The sequence below is a fragment of the Ochotona curzoniae genome, unplaced genomic scaffold (genome assembly GCF_017591425.1).
Source record: "Ochotona curzoniae isolate NIBS_2020 unplaced genomic scaffold, NIBS_Ocur_1.0 scaffold_1852, whole genome shotgun sequence".
Lineage (NCBI taxonomy): Eukaryota > Metazoa > Chordata > Mammalia > Lagomorpha > Ochotonidae > Ochotona > Ochotona curzoniae.
In genome coordinates this window covers 40,908,925-40,934,475 of record NW_024467087.1, presented here as the reverse complement: position 1 = coordinate 40,934,475, position 25,551 = coordinate 40,908,925, and positions in this window count along the sequence as shown.

Sequence of the window (25,551 nt, the reverse complement as noted above, 5' to 3'; positions counted from 1 at the left end):
ACACACACACACACACACAAAGAATGACATCCTACATTTAAAAAGGAGAAATATGTGTGATGTACAACATATATGAGCTTGGGGATCAAATGGTTGGTGAAATAAGCCAAACGCAGAAAGGCAAAGACTACATGATGTCATATGTGAAATCTAAACTAACACAGCTCAGAGAAGCAGACAGAAAAATGATGGTTACCAAGCATTTGCGGATGGAGAAGGTTGGGAATGAGGACATATTGATCAAAAGGATAAAATTTCAGTTGGACAGGATGAATAAGATGTGGAGGTCCAATGTATAAAACAGCAACCACAGTTAATAATAATGTAGTCTTTACCTCAAAATTGCTAAGAAACTCAGCATGTTAGCAATTCTCACACAAAAAATAACTGTAAAATTACAAATTAATTAATTAGATTAATGTAGTCCTTTCGCTGCATGTATTTTGTCTATAACAGATACACTTACTTATTATTGGTCAATTATAAGAAATCCAAAAAAACCATGTAATATTCCAACAAAAGTCAAAACGGTTCATCATGTGAAAATTCAGAATTTCTTTCTTCTGTTTATTTTTAAAATTCACTAGTTTTAAGAATATATATGGAAAGGGTAAACAATGATTTTTTTATGCTAAGATTTTTCTAACAGTTTAACTTAATCCCTCCCATTATTATACTTTCCTTGTACTCTAGCCAGTGTTTTCTTAGAGCCATTCCTTCAAACTTTATAGCTTCATTCCTAGGGAATATACCGTTCATTTGTGGTAAGAAAAGGAAAGCTAGTAATCATGAGTTCTGACCCAGAAACAGCAAATGGCATTTCCACTAGTAAGTCATTAGCTAGAACCATCCAGTGTCTGCTCCCAAGAAGTATAGACAAACTGAGTTCTACAAAAAAAGAGGGAAATGGACTCATTGGCTATCAGCACTGTTATCTAACACATAAAGGGATTTAAGCTTAGACAGATTAAGTTCTTGCCTGAAATCAAATACACTAAAAAGTGTTCATATTTCTTTCTACTTCTACTTCTGCTTTTTCCTATTTGTTTCTGCTTCTATGTTGTATGCTATTCTCTTAAGTGAAGTTAATTTGCAATAAAAATTTTTTTGTCAAGGCTTTAACTTCCTTCTCTGGTTACTTCTAATGTAGCAGACATAATGGTAATGCTTAAAATCTACAACCTTAAAAAAATGAAAATATTTTTCAAGTAAATAAAAATATTACATACTTTATTATCTATGATCCAATGAAACCTTATAAAACAAATCCTTATGATATTTACTATTGCAAGGAAATAGAAAAAATGAGATCATAACTCAAGTTGATAACAGAAACAAAAGTTTATAAATAATGTTAGCTATCACTACTTTAAAGGTTAATTTTAAATAATCACTAGCAAAATTATTTAAGAAAAAACAGAGGCACAAATAAACTCAATATTAGGAATAAAAAGGGTACCATGATTGCAGGTATTGCCAAGATTTAATATAGTATTATGAAAATTATAGAAATAACCTGAAAACAAAATGTTAAAAAAAATGATTTATTGCTGAGAAAAAGTCAACTTTCCAAGTAAATTTTTTATAATTATTTGCAAATACCTGTAGTTAATTTTCTATTGCACTGAGGAAATATCAAGCATAGATGGTTATATAGGTGAGTTCTGATTATTAATAGGTAGAATTTGAGGCCCTCCCGTGATCTTTGGCCCTGATGGTATGTCTGCTATGTTGTATGCCAAAGGGACTTTGCAGATGAAAAGAAGGCTGCTAATCAGCTTATTCAAGGAAGATAAATTATTTCTGTAGCTGCATGGAAATGAATCTTGCCTCTAACCTGATGAACCTCAAAATGGATTCTTCCATAGAAGCTCCAGAAGCGAACACAATCTTGCTGACACATTAATTTTGCTGTTGTAAGAATGAAGAAGCTGTAGCATCTGACTTACGGTTGCAGAACAGTCAAATAGTAAGTGGGTTCCCATGTAGGCTGCTAATGTTTTGGTAATGATGTATCACAGAACAAAATAATAATAATAATATAGATCCTTCTCCTAACACTTAAGGAACAGGTAAACCTAGTCACTCAAAACATATTTCAAGAGAGATAAAAAGGGGGATTACTCCCAGGTTTAGGTTTTGAGACTGATATGGCTTTGATACAAAAATTAGGCAAAGAAAGAAATGAGAACATAAAATCACACCAGGGTATTGTGACAGAGTGGTCTAGTTGCCGTTTCAAGTGCCTACATCTCATGCACAAGTGCCTCTTCTGATCTAGCTTCTGAGAAAACAGCGTATCTGGGAAAGCAGTGATATAGTCCAAACTTGGGCCCCTGACACTCCCTCTGGAAAACCACAGTGGAGTTACAGGCAGATGACGGTTCTAGTATTTGTGTCCCTGCCACTCAAGTGGGCAATCTGAATGGCGTTCCAGACTCATGGTTTTAAACTTCAGATCAGATCAGCTCTGGCTATTGTGGTCATTTTGGGGAGTGAACCAGCAGACAGAAGACCTTATCTGTATCTTCCCTTGTCTATGAAATATGCCTTTAGAACACAAATGAGTAAATAAATCTTCTTAAAAAGAAGGAAGCATATATCTGAAGCCAGTATTCATTGGAATACTTAAAATCTATCAAAGTTTTTGAAGCTCAGTGTGAACTAGTGCAAAAGTTAAAAACTTCAGGAGCCCATTCTCATTGGAGACCCTACACTTTTTTTCTTTCTTTTTTTTAATCTCATCTTATAACACAGTTTCATAGGCTTTGGGATTCCCCAACCCCTCCAAAAATCTCTCCTCCCAAGTTGGATTCCTCCACATTGTTACAGTAGTACAGATCATAACCAGTCATGATTCCTTCATTTCAGGCATGGGCCATGCATAGAGTCCAGCATCTTACTATCCAGATAAATTCAACAGTTTCTTGGGGAGACCATCCCTGGTCTGAAAGCAGAGCTGGCCAAATATCATCCCATCCAATGAAAAGCCACTTCACAAATTCAACAACAATTTACAACATCATGCAGTTAATTGACATGGTATTGAGTGACCAATATGTTAGAAAATGCAAGTTCTCAACCACATCCTGTGACTGCTTCATTGATATTTCAATTTAAGTTTATACACAACTGGCTGCTATATACCTTACAATGGTTATAGGGTAATATACAGCTGTCTCATGTCTATTTTCATTTTTATATTTAGCAGCTTATAGTATTCAAGCATGATTTTTACTGAACTTGGCGAAGTTTAGGATAGTCCAAACAGGCTTATAACTCTAACATGCCATATGTTAACAATTGAGGAGCAGAACAGTTTTAGCAGGGGTGTGCAGAGAAATCTTCAATACCTTAGTGAGGAGTAACTAAACTTTGTGTCCTACCTAGTAAGGTATATGTGAGTCCAAGCTGACTGTTCCCTGTCTGTTTTAAGTTTTCCTTATTGGTCTCTGTCTATCTGATCTAATTTTTGGAGGTGGGGGGCTGAGTGGTGCTCTGGAGCTACCCTGATGATCATTGCAAGAGACAGTGGGGATCTAAAGTTGGAACTAAGGGACCCTACACTTTCATGAGTTTTATTTCCAGGAACCCAATTGCTTCTTAATATGCCAGCATTCCATATGGCCAACAGTTTGAGTCCCAGCTACTCCACTTCCCATCTAGCTCCCTCCTATTGCTCCTGAGGAAGAAGTAGATTGTCCAAGTTCTTGGTCCTTTGCCACACACAGGAGATATCTTAATGAAATGCTTCAGTTCTGGCTTCAACCTGGACCAGTCCTGGTTGTTGGGGCCATTTGGGGAGTGAACAGAGTAGACAGAAGATACCACTCTCTCTTTCAGCAACTCTACCTTTGAAATAAATAAATGAATATTGTAAAAATATATTTATAACTAACTGATAATGCAAAACCAAAACTAAATTAAATAAGCACACTTGTAACCTTGCAAACTATGTAATGGAGTGCAGAATACCAGAAGCCAAAGAAAATCGACAGAATGCCTCTCTATCACTGAATAAAATAGACAGCCAATGAAACTTGTAAATATGCATAGACAACAGAATATTAAACTTTTTACCCTTGCCTATGCCAGCAGTATCATGACATACATGAAGCGCAGAAAGTTGGAATCAAGACAACACTTCATAGATTATTTTACTACAAAACAGAGGGGACATTGGGGGGTGTTATAAAAGTCTTTTTAAATTCTACTTTCGCTGCATCTCATGGGATCTGATAGTTTTAGTTTTAACTTAAATTCTTGAAAACAATTTTTTTCCTACTAATTTCTTCACTGACACATAGGTCACTTTCCTCAGGAAAGGTTTTTATTTTCTTTTTCATTTCTTCAGCAACATATTGGTCGTTCAGTAGCATGTTATTTAACTTCATGTTGCTGTAAATTTTTATTACTGTTCCTATTGTTGATTTTGGTTTGAGGCTTTTCATTTACAGGGAAGTATAGTAACTGTGTAATAGAAACTATTAGTTGTGAAGATGCAATGTTGTATGCATCTCTACCCCCAAACCAAAGATGAACTACAAATGGAATTGTTAAAGATATCTTAACAGTAGGATTGTGGACCTTCTGCCATTTTCTATACCTACAATGTAAGGTTACTCTTAAATAGCAAAATGATGGGCATGAGACTGTTTTTGAAGGATTATAGTACTGCAATAATATGGGGGAAATCAGTAAGGGGAGGAGATTTGGGGAGGGGGCATGGGAAACTCCAGAGCCCATGGTATCACATTGTAAAATAATAATAATAAAATACAGTAAACAAGATTATTTAAAACAAAACACCAAAAAACAGAAGTCTCATATAACACATAAGAAAGAGGTCTAGGGAAACATAAAAATAAGAACAGCTAAGGCCACCAGAAGAAATTTTAGTTTCTGACATCTGCAGGAATAATATATAAAACTTAACTTCTAACAAGATAAGCAAAACCTCATGTTAGGGTGCAATTATCTCTAATTAGTTTTGATAAATATATCATGCTCTATTATGGTACATACATATTTTAATATAATAATATTTTTCATACCATTTTATATAAAATAACATATTCAATATACTATTTATGCATTATATATTTATATAATATTTTTATGAAATGTAAGTAATATATATTTGAACTATATATAAATTTATAATATATGAATAGTATATGTTATCATATATAGTATATACCATTATATATGAATAGTATATATTATCATATATAGTATATGCTATACATTAGATCTATGAATTTTATATTTTACATAAAATAATATATTTTATAATATTTATAGATGATAAAATATTCTATAAGTATATAAATACATATGAACTATTTATAAATAAAATTTATAATATACAAATATATACTATGTATATAGTATGAATATATACACTATTTATATACTCATACTATGTAAATAGTATATAGTATTTTATATACTATTTATATATTATAAAATACCTTCATGAGGAAATGTGTAAAACTAAAATAAGTTTTTGAAACCTACATACCTAGATAAATGGGAAAATACTCCACAGATATAGATAGGAAGCCTCAGTATTTTTTAACAACTCAGTTCTTATGGATTCAGCTTGCACAAAGTTTTGTATGCCTTAAGACAAAATCCCCAACATAGCCAATGCAGCATTAAAGAAGAATAAAACAGAAGGACTGACACTACCCAATTTACAAACTTAATTTACTTAGTCTTTGCTATAGGTGTAATAATTGACAGTGTGTGATACTAACAAAAGAAAACACATGTATTTCAGTGGAAGAGAGCATATAGGATACTTCGGAACATTCAAAGGAAATAAATTAAAGGATAAGCGTATTTTGATGTAAAAGCTTTTGAAATGCATACAAAATGTTTTCAAACTGTTAATGGAAAATGCATGTCATTGAACAGCTATGCTTCAAACTGTTTCTGCGGAGTGTATGAAAGCTCTTCTCTTTACATCAATCAAAATGTAAAAGAAATATGAAAAACAAATGAAAGAATCACATTATTAAATATAGTTGTTTAAAAAAGGATTTACAAAGCTCTGCATGCATTTTAAATTATATCGCACCAATACAAACTTAAGTTTATGTCTCATTTTTTCTTGGGAAACTGTTTATTTGTTTGTTTGATTGATGAAGCAGGACATTAAAGAGGAAGAGACAAAGGTAAAGGAAGAAAGAATCCTTTCACCCTCTGATTCACTCCCAAATGACTGCAACGGTTGAAGTTGGAGCAGATCAAAGCCAGGTTCCAGGAAGGCCAACATGGGTGGTTGAAGCTGAAAGTATGTGGGCCATCATCCACTGCCATTGCACATGCATTTACAGGAAACTGGACTAAAGGGAGAGTATGTGGACTTGACCTGGCTATCAGTTACAGAATACCAGTGTTGCAAATAGCAACCTAACTTGATGTGCTACATTGTCAGTCTCTCAAGAACTTTTTTTTCCCCCAAGTATCCTTGCAGAGCTCAAACATATAAATAGGCAAATTTATTCAATTATGTTTCAGCCAGGTGAAATATTAAAGTAAGCCACGATCTTGGTGGGAGGGTCCTAGGTGAGTTCAAACTTGAGGCTTGGGTAGATGGAGCTCCCAGCAGTGTGGCAGCTGCTGGGAATACCTGGGTCAGATCAGACTCAATGCTTGGAGCCCTAGCCCAAGCCACCACTATGAAGCAGTGAGTGAATCCTGAGACTTTGCCCACTGGCTGCCCAGCGATTAGCTCTGGGGTCTTGGGGGTGTAGAATTACTGCCAAGGGATATCCACACATATGGCCACTAAACATGTAGGTGAGAAATGAATTCTGAGGGACTCCTAAAGACAGGGCCACTATACCTGCAAGTAAGCGAGTGGACTGAGACCTGGTAGTTTGGAATGGAGAGACCAGAAATTTTGTACAGGTCAGACAGGTACACCAGCCCATATGGGAGTCTTGAGTAAGGCTTGTTGGCATGGAATATTGCTGACCACCACACACCAGTCCACATGGAAGCTAGGGCTGGTGGCCTGTATGGCAGGGCTAGACCCCAGTACCTGACTGAATGTCGGAACAGGAAACGGGTCACATTTGGCAGGGCTATGACATTAACCCGCATGTGAGAGAACCAGGACCAAGGATAGATTCTGTGGGAGATATCTGGGCCTAATCCTATGGAAATACAAGTCCTGCCGGTTAGCTCAAAAGTTGGGGTGGTGATGGGCTGAGCTAGGTGTGAGCACAGAACCTGCCATCCCTCAGGGGTACAGGGACCAAGAATAGCATGGGCAGGCCCAAGCTGCACCAGCTCATACAAGGCCAAGATGGAGAGGCAGGCTATGCTGGGCAAGGGCCTAGCACCTGTTGGCAGACATGAGACCTGGGTATGGAAGTGGGCCAAGTGGGGGAACTTGGGAAGCATCCCTAGTAGGACATAGCTCCCACTCGTGAGCACATGTTCCAGGTATAGGGGTTGGGCAGGCTGAGCAAGGTAGCTCCATTGGTTGGCAAATGTGTGGGTTGATTTTGAAAAGGGTGGACCAGGCAGGGCTGAGCAAACCTTAGCTTACCAGCAAGTGCAGAAACCAGGCTGGAGCATAGGTCATGCTGGGCTAGACTGTCACTCCTACTAGTTTCCATGAGCCAGAGTTGGGAACACATTAAATGAGGCCAGGTTCTAGCACATGCCAGTGAGAGTTGGAACTGGGGACAGGCAGGGTAGGAAAGGCTACAACATGCAAAGGTAAAGGCCAAGACAAATAAGGGACTATGCCAAGCTGGGTCAGAGCAACCACTGGCACACACAAGATGTATAGCTGGGAACAGACCTGGCTGGGGAGCTAAGGGGACACCTTGCCTGGGTTGTGATTCCCACTGGTGAGTACGAAAGCCAGAGTGGGTGCTTCTTTCTGGTCTGAACATGGCTGTACTGTCCCTCTGCACAAGTGTGGATTGGGTCTGTGGTGCGCCAGATTGGGCTAGACTCTAGCACCCACTGGTGCTATTGAGAACAGGCTAAGCTAGGTCTCTGCCACTGCTGAACCATGTGTGAGCTGTGTCTGAATGTGGACCAGGCTTGGCTGGTCTGTAACACCCAACAGTTAAAACTGAGTGGGTTGAAAGCCCAGCAGGAAAGGCCACTGTTGGAAAGTGAGTCGGACTAAACAGGACTGACGCATGGACCCACTGATGGACATGAGATCTGGCATTGGGAGAGGTTCTAATGGAGCAGCTTGGGGAATTTCTCTGTCAGGACACAGTCCCTGCAGATGAGTGCAAGAACTATGGTAGGGAGAAGCCCAGATCAGGTCAGGGAATGGTACCCACAGGTGTATATTTGGCACAGGTTGGGGGCAAACCAGGCTGGGCCAGTTCACATAACCCAATGGCAAATCCAACCACAAAAGTACAATGTGGGTCGAACCAGGTTGGGTCACAATACATGTCAGTCCACATGCGGGCCAGGATGGTGGGCTGGTTGGGCTGGACTAAACTGTAGTCCTCACCAGCGTGGGCTGGAATTGGGGCTGGGCCAGGACCAGCCAGGCTACAACACCACTGGTAAATGCCAAGGTGAGGTGTGCCATGCCAGACTGGGCTGTAGCATACAACCAGCACACATGAGACCCTAGGGGAGAGAGAGAAAGGACAAAGCCAGTAGGGGAGATGTGCAGGGCTACCCTGCTAGGCCCTCACTCCCACTGATGAGCATGAGAGGTGGAATTAGGGCAGACCAGGCCAAGCAGGGCTAAAACATCTGTTGGCCTCCATGTGAGCTGGATCAAGTGAAAGTCAAGCTGGGTTGACTGATCCTACTAATGCATGAACAACCCAGAGTGGGATTGGATTGGCTGGGCTTTGCCACAGTATCACCTGGAAGATGTTGGCATGAGTGGCAAATTTTGTCCAATTCAACTGCAGAACCACCTGGAAAGTGCAGAATCCAGGAGTGGGAGTGAGCCCAGTAGTGAAACTGTGGGCACCTCCCACTTGGGTTACCACTCCAACTGGTGGGCGTGAGAACCAGGACTGTGGCAAGCATGGCTAGACAAAGAGTGGCATCCACCGGCACCAGTGTGGACTGGATTGGGTTGAACTAGTTTTCAAGCCCCATTGACACATATGAAAGCTGAATGGGCTGTGGGAAAGACTGGACCAGTATGCTGTACATATTGACAAGCACAGGAACTAGGGCTAGGGATGGGTCTGGTGGGAGCTATTCCTGGTCACTCTGACTAGGCTGCAACCCCCACTGGTTTACATGAAGACTGAGTGTGTGGTGGGCAGGATCAGGCTGAATACCAACACTCACTGTTTTGTGTAGAAGACAGGGCTGGAGGCAGAACTGACCCGGCAATTTCAACTACAAGTGTGTGCATAGGCTGATTTTGGTGACAGACTGTATTGGCAAACACACAGGGATAAGGTCTTGGATCACTTCAGATGATGTTTCTTTGGGAATCCCCAGAACCGAACTGAACCGAACTCCAACCGTGGAAGAAACTGCAAGTCCCATGGTCTGATCATGGAGTGTATGTGTCAGAGCTGGGCCTCCTCAGTGGCTCAAATGGAGCAGTGGACACCATATCCAGTTGCACATGGAGGATATGGCAGCATATTGGAGCCTGCAGATGACACCTGGTATCATAAAAGAGGACAGAAGACAAAACAAATTGATTAACTACCCCAGCCAAATGTTGGCAGTAAATATCTGGGCAAACGGAGACTTTAAGGTGGTCTATGCCAACCAGTGCATTCTGGAGAGATTTTATCGTGGTTGGAATGGCAAGTTCAGCAATAATTTAGAACTGTTCAATTATCAAAACTTCTTAAGACCCTCAGAATATGCCCCACATGGGGGGCCCTGGGATGGTTGGGAGGCTAGGTGTTACTTCTCCCTTTATCTCCCTAAAGAATTAAAAGGAGTGAAAATCTAAGTAACCTTTAATTTGGCAATGAGTTTTAGCTAAAACCCTAGATGTACAATACACAAATGAAATAATTATAAATTTAACTTCATTAAAATTAAGAAAACTGCTCCTCAAAAAACACTTGCTAAGAGATTGAAAAGAGAAGCCAGAATATGAGAAATTATTTGTACATATCTTCCAGAAGATTGACATTTTAAATGACAAAGAACTTTTAATCAATGCTCAATTGGAAATATATACACTTAAAAATGGGCAAAAATCTGAACAGATACATCCCAAACAAATATAAAATGTGTGGCAAATAAGCATACGAGCAGATGCTCAACATCATAGGTCACTTGGAAATTGCAAATTAAAGCACATTCAAATATCACTATACAAATAGAATTTCTAAATTCCAAAAATACTATCAAACACCAAATGCTGATGAGGATGTGAAGCTATGGGAATTATTTTTCAGGAAGTCAATTGGCAGAGACAATGTAGAGCACAGAAGCACAGAACTAAGCAAGAGGAATTTCAGTCAGTAGGGTGAAGATAAAAAGAAATATGCCCCTGAACATCCCCATTCATACTAAAAACACCTAAAACTTTTTCCACTGGAGAACTGTGTATGCAGTCTTTACATGCCCTGAGTCGAATTTATGGAACTGCTGGGTAACCATAATGTTTCATTGCTTTAGAGAGAATTTAGCCCAGTTTGCAGTTTTCCTCATTCAAGGTCCTTATGCATTGAGCTGTTTTACAACATCACCATTCACCCACGAAGGAATGTGTGAAGTTGCCAGTAACAATTCCAACAATTCAGCCTTGAGAATGAACCAGAATGCCTTGCCCATTCACACAAGGTCGCCAAAAGAAGTTGAGCAACATATCCTGAGGATACTGACCTGCAAAAGTGCTCAGAGAACAGACAGAAATGGCCCTTTTCATCCTGTTGCAGCAATGGGAGTAGGCAGGTGTCACCATCCACCCTTGCCCCAGAGAACAGCCAAGTTTATCATTCCAACCATCTCACAAGCAGAGAGGTATCCCCATTCATTCAGCCAAAACATTTGGACAATTGATTCTGGGCATGTTAGTGTACTGAGGCTCTTGGGAAGAAGTTAAGTGACCCTGCCACAACTTCTGGAAATCTTTGTCTTGAAAACATAGCCAGGAAACCTATGCTGAGTGATATAGCCCTCTGGTGCAGAAAAGCAAACTAGCTCTGTTACTCGTCCAAAGTCCAAAGAAGCAATCTTTCTTGAGTGGCTCAACCAGATGAGACTCCAGCAAGCAAACATACAGCCTTGCCATTTTCCTCCAGCACCAAGAAGTACTTGAGCAGCCTGTTTTCAGAAGTTGTCACCATTGAGGCCTGTGAAGCAATCTTTTGGTCAGAACTACCTACTCTCAGGCCTTAAAACCAGCTGGGCAGACCCTTCTGAGAAAGGTCAGCTCCTAGAGGTACTGAAGACTCACGTGTGCAATCTTCAGCCTATAACAGATGCCTTATCTGTGATTACTACTGCAGCCTCATCCTCTTGTCTGGGTAGCTATCAGACACTGACACGTGTCTCATCTCGTTACTCGGTGCACTTACTGGGTGACCCATCTCATTATTAGATATCTGCCTGGGCCCATCAGGGTGACCACACCCTCTCACAATTGTTCAGAAATTGACAAGCACATATGCTCATAGTTGGGTACATGGTGTACAGAATTGTTAGCAAACTCATTCTAAGGAAGCTACATTCCAATGAGTAGAGCAATCCCACAATCCCTACAGCAAAGGCCATTAAGACACCCACAGACAAAGCCAATGGTGATTGCAACTGAAGCAACCACACAGATACTACAGCCTACTTAGAATTAAAGCCAACACTATATATACAACTGACACATTTTGACACTTCACTAGCAGAAAGTCTGCTACTAAGAAAGCCAGCCATAAAATTGATAGAGGCAACTGATTCACCAGATGTACAAAAGCCAAATGAGGGGCGTTAGAAGCATGAAAAAGCAAGGTAATTTAACGCCTTCAGCAGAAAATAATAACTCTCTACATAGCAACAGCTCACAAAGAAAAGGAAAGCAGCAAGTTGCATGATAAAGAACTTTAAAAATTAATTTTAAGAAACTTACTGCAATACAAGAAAATACAGACAGATGATTCAATGAAATTAAGAAGAAAATTCATATTACTTAGAAATTCAGCAAAGATGGTATCATAGAAAAGAAGCCAACACAAATACTAGAAGAACTAAAGAATTCAGTAAAAACAATAGAATTGAAAGCTTCAGTAAGCAGAATTGATTAGGCAGCAGAAAAAAATTTTCTCAGCTTGAAGATAGACTATGTGAAATAACTCAATCAAGCACAAAGTGAAGTAAGTTAAATTATTTAGAAATAAATTTATGCAAAAGAATCAAATTTTGTTTTTGTCAGTTCCAAGAAGGAAAGCATCATATATTTTCCCTAATCTGTGATAACTAATACAGAGAGTAATTCATAGGTTCAAAGGTGACATCGTACAATTTTATGGCTGTGTACAGCTGTTGTTTATACATCCGATGAATACCAGGCTTTTCATTTTGTTTAGTTTTGACTTTTTTGTCCTTTGTCATTATTATTTTCTACTTGCCAGGTGTTGATATCATTACCTAATGGAGTGTGAAACCTATGATTGCAAAACAAAATGAAAGTATGCTATTGTGAAATCTAGTGAAAAAGTAGAAGAAAGGAAGGAGGATGACAGATGGAAAATGTGGGCAGGAAGTTGGGGCTGGGAAATATCAGTAAACTCCTTAATCAGTATTACCATATAAGTGAAATTTGCTCAAATTGTATAAATAAGTAAATAAATAAAATAACTTTTAAAAAGAAACAAATTTAACCAAGGAAGTAACTCATCACTACAATAAGAATTACAAAACACTGATGAAAGTGATTAAAGAACTCACGCATACATACATAGCCAATGGAAATGCATCCTGAATTCATAGGTTTAAAGAATTAATATTTGTAAAATATCCATACTAGTCAAAACAATCACATACTCAATGTAGTGTCTATCAAAATACAAATGATGTTCTTCACAGAAATGGAAAAGCATTACAACATTTGTATGGAACTACAAGAGACTCCAGGTAACAAAAGCAATCTTAAACAAAAATAATGCTGATGGCATTACAATACTTGACTTTAAAATAAACCACAAATTTTCATAACCAAAACAGTACGGTATTGCCATAAAAAGACACTTACCTTAAGAAAAAAAGAACAAGGTATCTAAAAATACATTCAAATATTTGCTCTTAAAATACAGGCAAGAACATACATTGGAGGAGGAGAAAAACCGTCTTCAATTGATTGTGTGGATTAAGCTGGGTAGGTCAAAAAATAAGCAAAACCTAGACCCCTATTTTTCAACATATACTAAAATCAAAACAAAACAGTTAAATTATTTAAGCATAAGATCAAAAATTAACAAACTACTAGAATAAATCATAATTTTTTGAAGATTTATTTTCATTTGAAAGGCAGAGTTACAGAGAGAAGGAAAGTAAGAGACAGAGAGAGAGATCTTTCATCTTCTGGTTCACTCTGAAGTCAAGTTGATTCAAAGCCAGGGGACAAAAGCTTCTTTAGGGTCTCCCACATGAGTTCAAGGGCTCACAGACTTGGGCTATCATCTGCTGCTTTCCCAGGCCATTGCAGGGAAGAGGATCAGAACTGGAGCAACTAAGGCTCAAACCATCAGTCATATAGAGGCTTAGCTTACAGTGCCACCACATCTACCCATGATGTTTTAATATGACCTCCCCAAATCACAGACAACAAAAGCAAAAATTGAAAAATGATATTATTTCAAACCAAAAAGTTTCTCCACAGCAAAAGAAATGAAATTAAGAGAAAATCCAGAAAATATCTTTAAACTATTCTTCCAATAAAGAGCAATTTCCAAAATATATGTGGAACTAAAACAAGTTAGCAATCAAAAAAAATCTTCCAACTAAAAAGTTCATGGGTGATCTGAATACACATTTCCCAAAAGGAAATTATACAAACCTCCAAGATATATATGAAAATGCTCAACACTAGAGAGTATCAGAGAAGTACAAAATCATAAAGGTAATAATATATGATCTCATCCCAGTTATAATGGCTATTAGTCAAGGGAGAAAAAAGTAACAAGTAATGGTGATGATCATTTGGTAATTCTTACACACTGTTAGTATGAATATATATATATCTCATTGTCCTTATGAAAAACAGTTTGGAATTCTGCAACTATATGATGTAGCAATCTCGCTACTGTAGGATAGATATCCAAGTCATTGAGATAAGTATGTTGAAAAACATTTGCACTCCCACATTTACTGTGGCACTATCCACAGTATCCAAGATATAGAATCAAGTAGGACATATATCAGTAGATGAATAGACAAAAGTATAGTTTAAACACAGTGGAATATTATTCATCCATTAAAAATTCTGCCATTTACATCAATATGGTTGGAACCAGAGGACATTATGTCAAGTAAAATACATCAGGCATGAAAATACAAATACTGAATATACTTAGTTATATTTGAAAGCTAAGCGAAAGGTTGATCTTGAAAGAAATAGATAAAAGAATGGGGCTGGCATTGTGGTCCAACAAGTTAAGTAACTACCTGGGACACTGGCATTCCCTATCAGAATCCCAGCTACTCTACTTCTAATGAAATTCCATGCTAATGTGCCTAGAAAGCATTGGAAGATGGCTCAAGTGTTTGGATTCCACCTCTCAAATGAGAAACTAGTATTCCTGGTTCCTGGATTGTTTTGCCCCAACTCTAGCCATTGTGACCATTTGGAGAGTGAACTATGGTTGAAAGACTTTTCTCTTTCTCGGTCTTCCCCCTTCTCTCTCTTATTACTCAGCCTTTAAAACAACAAAATATTTGGGACAGTAGGGGAAGAAGTAGGCAATAGTTTAATAGTGCCAAAGCACATGAAGGGTGCACAAGATGGAAAAAAAGAGGATGGATAATGGGCACAGGATTGCAACGGAATAGGAAGAACAATTCCTAATTTTCTCCAGCATGATAGGACAATAGCTAATTGAATATTTAAAATAGCTAGCGGAGAGGAGTTTAAATATTCTTACCACACAGTAATGATAAGTGTTTGTGGTGATAGATACTTCAATTATTCTGATCTGATCATCAAATATTGAATACATGTATTGATACATCACATTGTATTCCTTAAGTAAATACAATTATTATATCACTTTAAAATTTGTTGAAAATAAAAGCCAATTTTTAAAAAGATTTATTTTATTTTTATTGCAAAGGCAGATATACAGTGAGGAGTAGAACAGAAAGGAAGATCTTCCATCTGGGATTTACTCCCCAAGTAACTGCAATCACTGCAGCTGAGCCGATCCAGGAGCCCGGAGCTTCCACCAGCTCTCCCACGTGGGTGCAGGGTCCCAAGGCTTTGGGCCATCCTCAACTGCTTTCCCAGGCTACAAGCAAGGAATTGGATGGGAAGCAGAGCTGCAGGGATTAAAATCGGCGCCTACATGGGATCTCAGCGCGTTCTTAATGCTATACATAAGGAAGGTAATAGTTCCTAAAAATAATAATTTTTAAAAAAAGGAAAAGAGAGAGCAAGAAAAGTTCTGTGCCTGGTGCGATGACTCAATGGCTAAATTCTTACCTTGTGAGCATTAGGATCGCATATGGGCACTGGTTTATGTCCCAGCTGCTCCATTCACATCCAGCCTCATGCTTGTGGCCTGGGAAAGCAGTAGAGGATAGACCAAAGGCTTGAGACCCTGCATCTGTGTGGCAGACCTGAAAGAAAATACTGGCTCTGGCCCCAGATTGGCCCAGTTCCGTGAATTGCGGCCACTTGGGGACTGAACCAGAGGATGAAAAATCTTTCTGTCTCGCCTTCTCTCTGTAAATCTGATCTGTCCTTCCAATAAAAACAAATACATTTTTAAAAAGAGAAAAAGTTCTTTTGGCACAAAAAACCTCAAGTACACGTATAGTTTATCATAATATAAATCTTTTTCAGTAACTTTTGAAGACATTTTTCTTTTCAAAAAATTCTTATTTGGTGCTATTTAAAGCAAAACTATATTCAATTTAGAAGACAGTTTGTCAGGTTCCTATAGTTAAACATAATGTTACTGTGTGATTCCTTAGTGTGCATGCAACTTAGTGAAAAATTCATTACACAAAAAAATCTATATACACATATAAATGCAAGTTTATTCATAACCTCACAAACTTGAAAATAAACAAGCTGTCCCTCAACAGTTGAACAGATAAGCCAATTGTGTTTCACCCATGCAGCACAAATATATTATTCAGTGATAAAAAATGAGTCATAGAATAAACTAGATAAAGCATAAGCGCTTACATTAAAGTAAATTAATCTTAAAATTAAATGTATAATAAGTGAATAATGTCAGGAGAAGGTGATCAGTCTGATTCCAAATGTATGCCAATCTGGGAAAGGCAAATTATAAGAAGTGTATAATTATCAGTGAGTGCCAGGGGTTCTACCAGAGGTAGTAATCGATGCACCAAGTGAAACTGTGGCACTTTTAGGAAAGCCAAGCTATTCTGTAGGGCACTATACATTTGCAAAAAGTATAATATAAATACTAGGCCTGATAATAAATTATGTGCTTTTGTCAACAATTATCAGTAATGCTTCTTCAGTGGTAATGTGCATGCTACACTCATGCAACGTATTTTCAACAGGGAAAACTGTGTGTAGGGGTGGGAGTAATGGGGGCATATGAGAACTCTACTTTCTGTCCAATTTTTCTGTAAACCTTAAACTGCTCCTAAAATAAATTCTATTAATAAGAAAATTCATAATGCCATTTCAGTGCTTTAAAGTCATGAGCATACAAGAATAACCACAACGGGGCCCGGCGCGGTGGCGCAGTGGTTAAGGTCCTCACCTTGCACGCCCGGGATCCCATATGGACGCCGGTTCTATCCCGGCAGCCCCGCTTCCCTTCCAGCTCCCTGCCTGTGGCCCGGGAAAGCAGTTGAGGACGGCCCAAAGCTTTGGGGCCCTGCACCCGCATGGGAAACCCAGAAGAGGCTCCTGGCTTCAGATCGGCATAGTATCGGCCCGTTGCGCTCACTTGGGGAGTGAATCATCAGACGGAAGATCTTCCTCTCTGTCTCTCCTCTCTGTATATCCGCCTTTCCAATAAAAAAAAAAAAATTAAAAAATTAAAAAAAAAGAATAACCACAAAGGAAAACATTAGGGGAAACCATGAGAGCTGAGGGTGTTGGAAAACACTGACAAAAGCAAAACTAAAAGAGGATCGTGAGGATATTTCCATAAAAATACAAGAAAACTGTTGATATCCTTCCCACATTCAGCGGCAAGGTCTTCACTTTCAAGTTGCTGTCAAGGGAATATCATGGAATTTGTGAAAAAGTGGAATTAATGCATAAGTTTACCGGAGCAGGCATTTAATGCAGTGGCAATGTCTGTGGCATTCCACATAAGAGTACTTGGACTCTGTTCTTGACTTTGGTTCTTAATTCTAACTTCTGCTAACACAGATCCTTAGTAACAGTCATGCTAGCATAGGTAATTGGGGTCCTTGCTTTCAGCTTTAGCCCTGGCTCAACTCCATTTCTTTCAGGCATTTGAGTAGTGAAACAACTTCAGTGTGCACTGATTTTTGTTAGCTTTATATGTGGCATGAATTTATTTTTGAAATATGTTTCTACAGAATATTTTTAAAATCTATTTAAATCAAGCAGATTTCTTAGCCAATATACAAATTTTCCAAAAATGCCCAAAGTTCATTTTTAAAGCTCTCTTCCACTAAGGCATCAGTTTGGCAATAAATCAGAGTTTACCTTACAATTATCAGTTAGGCAAATGAGCACAGAAAGATTAAGAAATGTGTGCAACTGGCACAGATCGGGTTCAAATACAGGTTTTCTCTTTCTCATTGTCTTCACTCTGCCATGCCTCAGCAGCAATTGGTCTATGTAGCACTCAGAAACCAGTAAATGATAAATTGTGATAGACACACTTGTGCATATATAAACTAGTGCTAAGAAATGAAAAGGAGCAAATTATTTTTCTTGGGAGACCATGAGAACTTGCACACAAACCTTGGTACATGCAGTTAAACATCGAATGAGTTATTTATCAATTTATCAGGGAAATGAATTAGAGAAAAGAGAATAACACAACCAAAGACACAGAGACTCCAAAACACAGAGAGAAATTTTAAAAATTCAGGGGTAACAAAAAAAATGATGCAACTTCTTAGAAGTAGATAAACTATGAAGGAAATACATGGGGAAAAAAGAGAGAAAAAGAAATCCCGCAAGAAACTATGATACTGACAGAAGCCTAACAGAAATATTGAGAGGAAAATACGTTAACATTTGCGGGAAAATGAGAGAGAGGGAAATGAGTCTTGGAAGGAGCTCATGTCTGCATTTCTCTCTCTCTCTCTCTCTCTCTCTCGCTCTCTCTCGCTCTCTCTCGCTCTCTCTCGCTCTTTCCCCTCTCTCCACTCTCACCCCCGTCACTCCTCTCTCCCCCACCTCTTCTCCCTTCCGTGTGTGTGTGTGTGTGTGTGTGTGTGTGTATTTCTCCTACAGGAGAAATGTGGAAGAGTGTGGAAAAATACAGATGAAGAGAGATGGAAGAAAAAATGAAGAAAGACCAATTATGGATGTGGGGATGGAATGAGAGAGATTATATACACTTCTAGAGCTTCAAGGATAATAAGCAAAGAAGCAGGTAGTGATAAGGAAGGGAGATGAAAGGGGAAGAGAGAATTGAGAGGAAACCTGTTTTGGTGTATTTTCTGCTGATATAACAGAAAAACCACAGTTTGAGAAACATATAATGAACAGAAATTATTGGCCGAAGGTCCTGGAGACTAGAATATCCAGGATTCTAACACTGGTACAGGGGTACTCATGTTCCAACCTAGACTCTTTTTGCCTCAGCTTCAGACTATAAAACTAAAATAGAGGTAGATTATTAAGAAAAATCATAGGGAATATTGGCAGATTATACAGACTTATACATGAACATATATATCTGCATATACATTACATATGTATGTATGTTTTGACAGGGAAATAAAATAGACAGTAGGTGTTAAAGAAATGATGAAACAAAAAATATTTAAGAGACAAATGTGGAAAAGAAATTTTTTAAATTATCTGTCTGAAATATATAAACCTATTATATTTTGCAAAGAGAAATTACATAAAAATGGATTATTACTATTTCATTCTTTCTTACACTAATGCAAAAATTATTTATGGAAGCTCACTATATCCATCCAGTGAATTCAATATATATTTATCAGGTACAACTCATTCATATAAAGTTAAAAAAATGAAATACTGCTACATCCAAATCTTATGACACTAAATAGAAGTAAGAACAATCACTGAAATATGAACTTCTGAAAATTATTTTCCCCACATCTCCCTGTGAGGCACCTGCAAGAATAGTAGGTCAAAGAGTCCAATGGAAAGAACTCACTCCAAGTGATAAAAGAGTTAAGTGACAAGGCTGTGGGCTATCAGTCCAGAACCATGGTTTTTTGGCAACCCTGAACAAGCACCTTGCCCTGCTGAGACCCCTAGAGGATATGAAATGCGTAGCTTCTGGAAATGCATCTTACAAGGGCACACAGCAGGTTGATACATTCATTTCCTCATAATTGAAAAAGTCAAAACACTGACTTGGAGTTTGATCTGCAGTTCTCAGGAGTCTTCCCCCACAGACTTAATAAATAATCACAACTGATTCTTACCAAACTGGTGACTCTGCCTTACTGATGGCTTTACCAAAACAAATACGCAGGCATTCTTAAAAATTCTGTGAGTTAAATATCTTAAGTTATCAACACTAAAAGTTTCAAAGCAAAGCTTTTATAAAGTGATCTCAACTAGCCATGACAATTTGAAAGATTCTATCAGAGATAGGCACAGTTCCAATTATTGACTGGATCTAATATTCAAGGATAAATTCACTTACCAAATACATGTCTGACAAGTGATATAGTCAGTCACTCAAACCAGACATCTTGCATTCATAATGTTAGTAAAACTGAGTTATCTGGTTTGTTTGGAATAGTGACATAATCCTGACAATATTTCTTTGTAGTACCCAAGAAATGATAACCAGATATAATATGGCATATTTCTCTCATCTAGAGATCCATTTTTCTCTTCACATTATTATCGCCTATAGAATATGAATACTTACCTTTTAAACATTAATATTATTAATATTGCTCTAGATATATATGTGTCTATACACACATATGTATATGCAAATTTCTATCGCTGTTTATTCTTTTTTTTTAAGATTTATTTTTATTATTTTTTTATTGGAAAGGCGGATATACAGAGAGGAGAGACAGAGAGGAAGATCTTCCGTCCGATGATTCACTCCCCAAGTAAGCACAACGGCCGATGCTATGCCGATCTGAAGCCAGGAGCCTCTTCCGGGTCTCCCACGCGGGTGCAGGGTCCCAAAGCTTTGGGCCGTCCTCGACTGCTTTCCCAGGCCACAGGCAGGGAGCTGGAAGGGAAGTGGGGCTGCCGGGATTAGAACCAGCGCCCATATGGGATCCCGGGTGTGCAAGGCGAGGACTTTAACCACTTGCGCCACCGCACCAGGCCCTCGCTGTTTATTCTTGCTGTCATTTTAAATCAGGAAATTAACACAACAGTACTTCTAAATTTCCATTAGACTTACTGATACATTTTATTACAATCACATCATAAGCCATTCATAATTGACTGTTCATTCAAACAGATACTAGTCAAAATTCCATCCGTTTTATTTCTAGGAAAACCTGATACTTGCAGTTCCTATAGACATATCTTTAAAAAAAATACTAAAATGATTCTCTTTAAAAGATTGTACCATTAAAATGGTGATTCCTCTTTAACTTTCACAGAGTGATTCTATTTAGAACGTTAGACTTTCCAGCATTCAAAAAAAAAAAACTACCTAGAATATGTCCCTGAAAGTGAAATCTGTAGAAAAATAATTTGTTAAAACTAAAATAGCACTTATATTATCAAATAAGTAGATCAAAGAGAAAGAAAACTTTAAACTTTTGAGTAACTAAAGCTTTGTAGTCCACCATGGAAATAATAGTAAGGAAATGGTACAAGACTAAGGTTTCAAACACACTTTCAGATCAACAATTCCATTTATATGGCATTCTTGTGGGAGAAAACAGGCACAAGCTCAAGTACTCAAAGTTAGTCATAAACAGCCACACATTTATTCATCTACTCACCCACTCAGTGTTTATTGAAATATTAGTATGTGCTAGGCATTATGTTAATATCATGGAATATCCTTGCCTTCAAGACTCTCAGACTTTTTTAAGAAAGGGAGACAAAGAACAACATAAAGACATAAATGTTATAAGGTGCTTTAGCTCTTGAGAAATTAAACTTTCAAACTGTGAAACTTCAAACCAAATATTCTTGAATATCACAGACGACATTTTCATGAAAAATGTGTTCTGTGCATGAACACAGAACCACAGAATACAAGAGCTGGAAACAATCCTAGAGATTATTCCATTTCCTTTATTTGGAGGTGAGGTAACTAAATCTCATAAAGATGCAAAATGGGGCCCGGCGCGGTGGCGCAGTGGTTAAAGTCCTCGCCCTGCACGCCCTGGGATCCCATATGGACGCCGGTTCTATCCCAGCAGCCCCGCTTCCCATCCAGCTCCCTGCCTGTGGCCCAGGAAAGCAGTTGAGGACGGCCCAAAGCTTTGGGACCCTGCACCCGCGTGGGAGACCCGGAAGAGGCTCCTGGCTTCAGATCGGCATAGTATCGGCCGTTGTGCTCACTTGGGGAGTGAATCATCAGACGGAAGATCTTCCTCTCTGTCTCTCCTCTCTGTATATCCGCCTTTCCAATAAAAATAAAATAAAAAATAAATCTTAAAAAAAAAAGATGAAAATGATTGTCCCAGGATGATTAAACTAGCAAGTGAAAAACCTTTAAAGTTTCTTAAACCCAAATACAATTTCCAAACTATCTCAACATATGTAGACACAAAACAAGAATAAAAACAGAACTATGAATAATGATTGATAATTAGTATGGGATGAAAGATTTTACCAGTTTCCTCCAAGAAAGTTTTCAAAATGTCAAAATAAGAAGGCATGTTACCTAGTGGTTATAATGGCTGCATCCCGCAGTGGAGAACCCAGGTTCACTTCTCAGCTTCAAGTCCCTGTCATGGTTTTTTTGATAATGCAGATAATGAAAACAGTTATGACTCAAGTAATTGGGCTTCTGGTACCCATATGGGAGAACTGGATTGAATTCCTGGCTCACGGATCAAGCCTCAGACAAGCCCTGCTCATCGTGGGCATTTGAGAATATTTTCTCTCTCTCTCTCTCTCTCTCTCTCACCCTCCCTCCCGCTCTCTCCCCACCCTTCCGTGTGTGTATGTATGTATAAACATATGTGTTTGCTGCTCAAATTTCAACATCAAAAGTAATTATATATTATAAATATGTAATGGTTGACAGCAAAGCAAACTAAACTGCTTTAAATTTGCAGGTTGCTGTTTTACACAAAAGGAAACTTTTGGATCTGGCATGGTGGCCTAATAGTCTAATCCTCTGCCTGTATCACTGGCATCCTTTCTAAACATCAGTTCAAGTCCCGGCTGCTCCACTTCCAATTAAGTTCCTGGATTTTGGTCTGGGAAAGGAACAGATGATGGTTCAAGTGCTGGGGCATCTGAACCCACGTGGAAGATCTGGAAAAAACCAAGCTCCTGGCCTTCAATCAACTCAACTTCAGCCATTGTAGGCATTTGCGAAGCGAACCAGTCTCTCCTCTGTGAGAATCTACATTTCAAATAAAATAAACATCTTTGTTAAAAAGTGACTTTTGTTTTCATTTTGTCATTTTTTCAACTTCAAAATGAATTAAAATAATTTCAATATTCAGTAATCAAATATTCAAAAGGAAAAATGAATAAGTTATACTTCACATTATTTATCACTGTTGGAACCTCTCTGAATGAACAGACATCACCATGCCAACTACTTACTGTTTATATTATTAATGAAAAACTGCAATAGGTATCACGGTGCACAGAAACACAAACCCCAGTTCATGGTGATTTGTAGTCTAGGAATTCAAATAAAAATGTGCTTTATTTCATAAATCCACCGTTCCTTAGTACCTATTATTATCATTATTCAGTACAACCTTGAACTTTAACAATGTGGATTTGTTAGGGAACCAGTATGTCACATTGTTCTTTGAAATTGCACATGATAATGTAAAGTGCCAGTCTCACTGACTTTTTGGACTGAATTATATTCACATTTTCTTACTTGTGGTTCACTTTGCTATTTCTGGTGCAGTAGTTCTGCCTACATGAGTAAAATTTTATTACGTTCTTATCCTTCACTGTTGGCTCTACCTTGGCAGTCAAGTCTAATAGCGCCAGATGTTGTTTTCACAAAGCTCAGTCCTTCTGCACAGATAATAGCCAGTCTGATCAATTTTCTCAAAAACCTGCCCTCCCTCAAAAAGTTGTGTCTTTAAGGTTTCATTTCTAACAATGAAGCAAAGGAACTTTTAATGAATGCATGGGTTGCTATTTCATTTAAAAAAATGAAATTGTCATACTCCAAGTAGCAACTGTTTTATTCTGGGTAGTCTAAAATGTTCTTAATTTGCAGGCTTCCAGTTTATTCTGCTTCTTTAATCTCAGAGTATTTAATATCTCATATAAGGAATATAAATATAAATGGTAATTATTAGACAATGAAGTGTATTTTCCACTTGAAACTTAGGAAGTCATATTGATTTTTTGTATTAGCTACATCCAATATTGGTTTTTCTTCTTTTCATACATAGTAAAGAAATAGTCATTTACATCTCCAAAGATTCATCTCTCCCCAATATGGTTTAAACATGAAGAAATCCTTTATTCTAACAAGTACATATCCTGCTCTTAAATTTCATTCTGTCTTCTGAGTCTGTGCCTCTGTACACAAATAAATTCCTTTCTCAACAAAAGGTATACAGAATAACATTTTGCTAATCCAAACAGCAAATTTCCAATAATTAATCATCAAGAGGAAGATATGCCACAGACCTCTGTAAAACAGAACAAAACAAAACAAAAGCCAGCTTCTTGGGGGTGGGGGGGGCAGTGTCAGAAAAACATACGTAGTTCAAAAGTCAAAGCTCAAAATGCTATAGCCCTCCCGTAAGTTTTCCATTGCTTATTAACCTATTCCTTTTTCAATGCACTTAAGATTGCTCATTATTTTAGTTATCTGTGTAAATGTGTTGTTTTCCTCTCTAACACAGAAGACATTTGCTGGGAAGATCTGTGTCTCACTTATTCTCCATAATGCCAATTTCTTCATTCATATTTGATAACCACTTTTTCACCCTTTAATGCCTACCAAGACTGTAAAAGGCCAAGGTAATGATGACCAGGAAAAGACTATTTGATTTGTTCAGTCTTCACTAGTGTCCAACACTCAACACACTCTTCATTATAGGTATTTTATTCACTTCTTATATTCCCAACTGCTCCAACTAAACAAGAAGCTTTATAAGCTCCTTCAGGGGAAGTTTTATTTGTGCTTATCATTTTATCTCTCAAAGCTCTTAAACAGAAATTCACAAAATGGCACAGGCATCTAAATGGATGAACATAAATCAATTTAGAAAGATAAATGGCAGACAGCTCTAAAATAGGACAGCTGACAGCACAGAAAGGCATTTGAATATAAAAGGGTATTTTTATTCATTAAGCATTTATTAAATATCGGCTATATACTAAAAACAGTTGTATACAAAAATGATTAATACACATAATTTCCCTCAGAGAACTCATAGCTTAATGGGATAACCAAAAATGAAGCCAATTATTAAAGCCCAAGATTAGAAAAGATTGTGTCTTATTTACACATGCATTCCTGGAATCTAGTCCAGTGAACAGTATATTGGTTAAGATATTTAAAATTAAAAAACTAGCTGAAATCAATCAATTTTTGAGTATCAAAGGATATTTTGAGGATGACTAGAACATCTCCTGCCAGATATTGAATCATTACTATGTTACAAATATTTCTTTTAAAATTTTTATGATTTTCTTTATGATACACTTCCTTACCCTCGGGGATTTCTCCTCCCTCATCACTTATCAGTTTTCCCCTATATTATAACAATAGTAAATTCTTCCAAAAACAGCTACAAGTACATCATTATCATACTTAAGTAGATTATGACATTGTAGCTATAAACAGTTTCATTGATAGGTAAACATGTATATAAATATATTTATCTAGACCAACTGTAAAATGGAGGCAACTATACTGTGAAACGAAGATACATTGCAGTATGTAAAGTCTTATCATCCAGTGATGTTCTAACTATTACAACATTAAATGTAACACATTCATTACTCACAACTTTGTGGTGATGATGGTATAAGCAAGCCCATTGTGTTTCTACTCACATAAAGGCATAGCACATACAATTACATATGGTACGCAATACTCTGCAATGATAATATACCACCATGTGACTGGTTTATAT